We start from the raw sequence: 7319 nt of genomic DNA on the forward strand, positions 1-7319 counted from the left end.
ATTCGTACTTGTCCATCATTGAGTAGGATCAATATTTTTATTTTTTGATTGATCAACTATCATTTCTTAACAATCTACTTTAAGTGTCTTTTCTATATATTCTCCTACTATCCATTTTTTTTCTGCAATATGGTCTCTTTTAGAGATACACCAAAGTAATGGAGCACTAGCATGTTGGGATCAAATTTATAGATATTATACTAACCCCCTCTCGGAAAATGTTCTCCCACAAATATTCTCATAATGACATGATGATCTTGAAACCCATTACAATATGAAGAATGATACAACATTTCACTTTTTTCTTTATTTGATGCAATATAACTATTATATTTGTTTATAAATCTCAAATATTATAGTACGAGCTGAAATTTGAGTATTGAATGATTCTCATGAGTATGTCATCCTAAACGTAATCTCATCATTGACCAGGTGCTCATTTTAACTTCACTTTAGTATATATGGATTCTAACATTGATTTTATGTTTTCCTAAAACTATTTTGACCTTTAGTAATTAAAATAAATACTTTCATTGGTATTAGGTTTCCACTTTTAATTGGTTTCACCAAATTATTCCATCTCCTCTCTCTAAGATGAGTCTTACCTCATTTTAAAGTTTGAGGTGTGATCTGACATCTATTAATCTTATATCTTCACGTGCCTCATCTTTTGATAGCTAGAAACTATTAATAGCTTTCTCCCTTTGAAGCTTTATTTAATTGAGTGAGTTTCAAAGTGGCTCCTAGATATAGAACATTTTTAAATGTATTTAATACATTTTTAGGCATAGGGAATTTATCTGGGTATATGGTATTTTGTTTTGGTATAATTTAATATAAACCAAATTTTTTATAAAAAAATTTCTTGAAATTTTAAGAATGATATTCTATAGTTTTACATTCTCCAAAGATAAGCCCCATAAGTAATTATCATTAATTCTAAGTCATTTTAAATTTAGCTTTACTAAATGAGATGACTATATAAAGCCCACCCTTTCCATTCTTTGATAAGAAAAGGAGAAAAAGGGAATATGTTGAATCAATCAAGAAATAAAGTAATATGATTTCAAGAGAATCACTAAGAATAGCAAGTAATTCTTCTTCTTCTTAAATCATTGTGGTAAAATAAAACACCCATATTCAAAGGATTATCTTTCATGATTTAATTATGGGTTTGTATGGAGCTCAAAGAAATTGCATTAACACTAGTGATGAAATTCATAGATGCTTGTACCATCAAGGTATGAGGTGATTAAAATTCAAATCTAACTTTTATTTCATCTTTCCTTATGGAATTTCCTTTCATTTTCAAGGTTCATTATTAAACATGGGTTTGACTAAGGTAAACCCCTTTAACCTACTGTCTCTTCCACTTTTCTATGTAAGAACATGTTGTAGAGATGTTAGAAAGGATCCAAAAATATTAGAACCAAACAAGGGTCCTCTATGAGTTTTAGACAAAAACCTAGGGTATATAAGGTTGTTAGTACCCTATAATTATATAGATTTATACAAATCAAATTTTTAAATTTAAACAGAAATTTGATTATGTATTACTACAAATATATACTTAGTCATATTTAAAATAAGTCGAAGGAGAAAATTTTATGCTAACAAGATAAGAATCAATTCCCTAAATAATCCAACATCAAAATAATGATAAGAATCTTGTAACAGAAGTGTGATTAATGCTACAAAATATAGAGCTCATTGAAAGAAATTTCCTTAAATATAGTAATTCATCAACAACTTGGGCATAATAGTCCCATGAAGTACCAATTAAACAAATTGAAACCCATTTCCTTCTAAAAGGATGGGAAAAAATTAGAAGATAAATACACAACTACTAAATTTGAAAAACCCCTCTTAGAACTAAATTCCCCACATCTCTTCAATATTTTTTAGTTCTTTCTTCTAAGTGAAAATGTTTGAGTTGTATTGGATAGGTAGGTTGTCCTATATTTAACATGTAAATATATGGTATCTTCCTAGGAATATTTGGTGTGAAGTAGATGATATCATTTTTCATTATATAGATCATATTATCTAACTAAAGGATCATAGTTGAACTGGTCATGCTTTAGAAAAGATTTATTTAATCTAATTATTCCTACATGTTTAAGCTTAAATCTTACTATAAATTACTTCTTAATTGTAACATTAAATGATGTTTAGAAATAGCATATCTACGACTTTCTAAACATATAGCTTATTTGAATCACCTTATTAAGGAATTTTGTTAATAAAATTTCACGTGTTTGTAAAAAGAAAAGGAAGGCTAATAAAAGTTAAAACCTTAAGATATTTATCCAATTAGAAAGTATTAGATACATTACAAAGCATTAGAAGTTTGAGCTTCTCACTCAATTATGTCATTATTTTATCAATCTAATAATGTTAATATTTAATTATTAATGTTTTATAATATTTTCATTGTGCAATGTGATATATAATAATATGCGAGTTATAATATGCTCTTAGCATGCTATTTTAAAAATTTATGTTCACCTCTCTTAATGTATTATTCAAGTTTACTAATGTATATTTTCTATATTAGGTAGTTTATCTTTTTGCTTTTCATATTTTTCCATTGATAGATTCTCATTTTATTATATGATATCCTTTCCAACTTGCAATTTATTATACATTTCATTTCAAATTGCTATGAAGTTCATGGAAGCCTTGATCTTAGTCTCATAATGGAGAGAGATGACATGAATGTGACATCTCAAAGAAACCTTGACCCTAAATTCATGGTAAAGAATAAGGAATAGATCATAATGTTTGTTTCATAATTTCTATATTATCTACAACACATCTTTCAATCAGTGTAACCTCTATATTTCATTAGAATGCAAATTCTTAATAATAAACTAAACTACACTTGGATTTCCACAACTAAGATTTTAATTGATGAGACATTGCAATGCCATTTATAATTTAATAGCTGAAACAGTGCAATGAAATGAAATTCTATTAATAACAGGATTTGGTCTAATACTTCTCACTGTACATCTTCTTTTGATGAATTTTTAAGCTTTTGTCTAATACTTTTCCCTAGACATGCTCTCTTGATGAGTTATTTATAATAAGAAGCAGCTCCGGAACTTAATTATATGTGAATAAATGTCCATTTCACATTCTTTATTCAAGAGTTCGTAGATATTCCATGAAACGAAATGGAACATATGTGTTATTCAAAACATATATTCAAAGTGATCTAAATCTAGGGATAGAGGTGGTGGGGAAGGCGAGGGGTAGCCATTGCATGGAGTGGAATGGTCATGAAGATATCATTGGAACCTTCCTGAAGTTGAACAGGTGCAATGGAAGAAGTGGACCAGTGGAAGCAGCGAAGGAGGCGAGACAAGAGCATGATTGTCATGAAGTGCCTAGTTTGACTCCCATGCATCCACGCCTTCCAGTGCTAAATGAGAGCATGCGTAGTTGAGGGTCAGTCAGATCAACACCCACATCGTTGTTGCAACCATATTTGATGAAACGATCGGGGTAGAAGAGCAGAGGATCTTCCCATACGCTCGGGCTTCTCCCCAATCCCATGCGGCTCAGTATTACATGACTTCCCTTGGGAATGTGATACCCACAAACTGTGGCATCCTCCATCGCCATGTGAGGAACATTGAAGGGTGCCACTGGGTGCAACCTCATCGCCTCCTTTGCACATGCCCTCACATACACCAACTTTGTTAGGTCTTCTTCTTCAACTAACCGATCTCTTCCCACCACTCCATCGATCTCCTCCACGGCTTTCTGCATTATCTCCGGCTGCAACAACATCTCTGCTAATGCCCATTCTACTGCGTTCGAGCGATTATCAACTTCCGCCACTTCCAATTCCTGCACATCACTAGCCTAGGGTTAATTTAATTCACATTATATACACATTATTGTATGTTCTATTGCTAGAATTAAACTATGAGTTCTTGAGTTACACTTGTTGATTCATGTTTCAATTGAACTATGTGTTCTTGAGTTACACTCATTGATTTATGTTTCATCTGTAGTGGCTCACAATAATTCATGAGTATACTTAGTATTCATTTCATCTAGATGATGTTGATAAAAGTGAAACATTCTTACTTGAGAAGTTGTCTTTATTAGGAAAAATCGAAAAACATTAAGACAAAAATATCATCTAAATATAACAAAAATAATTTAAAAATAGATTATATGTTTATAATAAAATTTAAATTTACTATAAATTAATCATTCCTTAAAAACTCGTCCTTAGGTCCATCTTGTATTCTGTTTATAAAAAACTAACATTTTCACTTCATGATGATGGTTGAAACCGGAAATTGGGCCTCTCAGTCAGGTTTCCGTTAGCTAGTGAGGTTGCCCATTTGAGAATTACTCCAGCTCAAATGCACTTAACTACAAAGTATTGTCCATGGTTAATCTCACTTATCTTGTTACCTTAAAACTTTAGCAAGAAATCCTCGGAGATCATAGTACTGAGATGGGTGACCTACCACAAAGTCATGCTTCACTTCTTTGAACATCACCTCAATATAATGAGTGTTCTCATAAACCATGAATCAATAAATTTAATTCTAAAAATACACCGCAATATCACGAAAAAAATTATATTTCAGATATTTCTATTCTAAGAATTCAAAACTACCGTGACTTGAGCTTTGATCTCTTCCAAGCTGAGCAACGGAGACCCGCTAGAGGGATCTTTCATAGAAATCAAGATGTCCAACCAATCTTGCGGTTCCTCCAAAGACATATTACACCCACGCTTCAAACGAAACCTCTCTTCTACCAGTGGACTTTGATGCTTCTCTATAATGTGAATGGCTTTTCTCATCTCTCTCTCGCTCGCTCCGATGTCAAGCCACCTCAAGCAAGGCATGTAATCAGAGACGCGCATGTTAAACAGAAGACACAACGCCTTGAACAGAGCTTCTACGTGCTCTTCCTCCTCTTCGCCGGGGCCTCCATCCCCATTACAACCTCCACTCCCAAAGTAGCGCCTGTTGAAGCTGAGCTTTCTTATCACATTTCCATAGTAGTGTCTCGCAGCACTTCTCACATTGACTAAAGCCTTGGTTTTGTCTTGAGACGTACAACATTGTTTCCATATCCAGTGAACCAGATTGTCTGCCTCCTCCATTCTCTTTCCTTGCGACCACTTATAGCGTGAGGTTGACAATACCTCGGAGACAAGCACACGCTGCATTTTCTTCCACTGATCTCCCCATGGAACAAGTGCAGTGGATAGAAATCCCCTGCTGCAGTATTCAGTAGCCATTGTGATGGGGCGAGATGCAAATACAGCATCATGTTTCTTGAGGAACTCTCTTGCAATGTCCGGTCTATTCACAGCAATGACATGGACTCTTCCCAGACGAACGCAGAGAATGGGGGTATCATAGGTGTGGAGGAGAGAGTGAAGCCATTTGTAACCAGGTGAGTTGCACAACAACTCTGGAACATTGCCAACCACTGGCCATGGTTGGGGTCCTGGAGGCAAATTAGATACCGAGCTTTTCTGTGTCCAAGACTTCACCAAACGGAATATGATTGCAGATGTACCAAGAAGGATGACAATGGTGGGATTCAGCAGTAGTTTTGCAAAATCTGCAGTGTGGGTTTGATCGATTCCTTTATTCCTGATAATTGAAATGAAAGACAACGATGTAGAAGTATTGTTATCCATGGAAGGAGAAGGAAAACTACGATCTGTTACCAAAGATGGGATATGATTTGGTAATGAAGATTTTGCCATTCATCTAGGCCCCGTTTGGTTGCCTGCATAGGAATAGAAAATTAGAATAGAAAAATGGAATGGGAATGGAAATGAGGAATGGGAATAGAAATAGGCAATTCCAATCATGTTTGGTGCACTTGAAATTCAACTTGGAATATGTTAATCTGTTGTTTGGCTGTGCAAAAATAGAATAGGAATAAGGTTAAGTTTTGTATTTTTAATAAAAAATTTCCTTATTTTTTTTTAAATTTATTATTTTTTTAGTTAATTCATTTTCAGTTTCATTCTTTTAAACAAATAGATATAATTTTAAAAAATGTTATTAAAAAAAAAAATTTTAAAAAAATTCAAAAAGTAAAAGTAAAAAAAAAAAAATTTAAAAAAAAAATCGATTTTTTTTTTTAAATATATATATATTTTAATGGAAAATCAGAATGGGAATGGAAATGGCCTATTCCAATAACAGATATTTTTTGGCATAGACATATGCTCATTTTAGGGGCAAAATTGGAATATGTCTTCCTATTCCCAATTCCGATTGAGCTTACCAAACAGCGAATATAAAACATATTCTAATTTCGTTTTTCTATTCCACTCATATTCCAACCAAACGGGGCCCTAGTATTTATAGGCCCAAAATTTCACAAAATTTAAACGTCGTCAGCCTATTGATTGAATGTTTGTAAAATTTCTTGTGATGAATCTTGACGTGGTTCAATGAAATTCAAAGTCTGACATCTGCAGATTTGTGTCAATATGAATTGAGTGGACATCCTGGATGCCGATTACATCGGGATATTTGGAAGGTGAGAACTGTCGCCACATTGGCTATCTACCTCAGTACCCGAGAGATGAAAAATGTTTACGTTTTTAACGTTGCCGATTCCATCATTATTTGGTCACAATGAGTTGATGAAAATTTTCTGCCATGAATCTCTCCTAATGAAAGTGATGGGTATTGACTGAAATCAGAAATAGCAGAAATCTTATTAAGTCTGGTAAGATTTATGTTTTAAAAGTTGTCGAGTCGAGTTTTCGCTCTGTTAGGGTTTCTTGCCTCATGTGATTTTTCAGTTCTCTTGAGTATGTCTCTTCGTCTGATCTTGCCTTTTCCAGGCAACACTTGTCAAACCGCATTTACTACGGGAGTCTTTAGGCTTTTTTATCATGGCTCCGGCCAGTGGTGCCCCAGTTGTTTCTGGTGTGCATTCTGCTGCTTCGGACTGCCATGGTGCCACCTCTGAACAAACATCCACGCAAGTTTGTCCCAAAGGTCTTTCATGAGGTAATCTTGATATTATCCTTCCTTTGCAAGAATTTGATGCTGCATGTGACTAGTTAGAGCACCACACCTTGATAGGATATTTTGTGGGTTAGACTCTTCCTAAAGCTATGCTCAAATAATGGGTTAACAAGAGCTAGACCCCTCATGGGATCCTCCTTGATGCCATGCAAAACCTTACCAAAGGTTTTTTTTTTTTTTCCGTTTTGCCAACCCGTCACAAGGAGAGGCGATTTTCACCAACGGCCCATGGTCTGTCCGTTCTTCTCTGCTTGTTTTCCAAAAATGGTTCCAAGATTT

The 7319-nt window shown here is 34.1% G+C and overlaps 1 pseudogene; it reads right to left on the reverse strand.

The window, feature by feature from the left end:
* Window positions 1–3226: 3226 nt before the first annotated feature.
* On the reverse strand, window positions 3227–5755 carry LOC149576802 (tryptophan N-monooxygenase CYP79A68 pseudogene; annotated as a pseudogene).
* Between the last annotated feature and the right edge of the window lie 1564 nt (window positions 5756–7319).

This window comes from Cupressus sempervirens, chromosome 1 (genome assembly GCF_028749045.1).
Source record: "Cupressus sempervirens isolate cs-2001-9-10 chromosome 1, ASM2874904v1, whole genome shotgun sequence".
Lineage (NCBI taxonomy): Eukaryota > Viridiplantae > Streptophyta > Pinopsida > Cupressales > Cupressaceae > Cupressus > Cupressus sempervirens.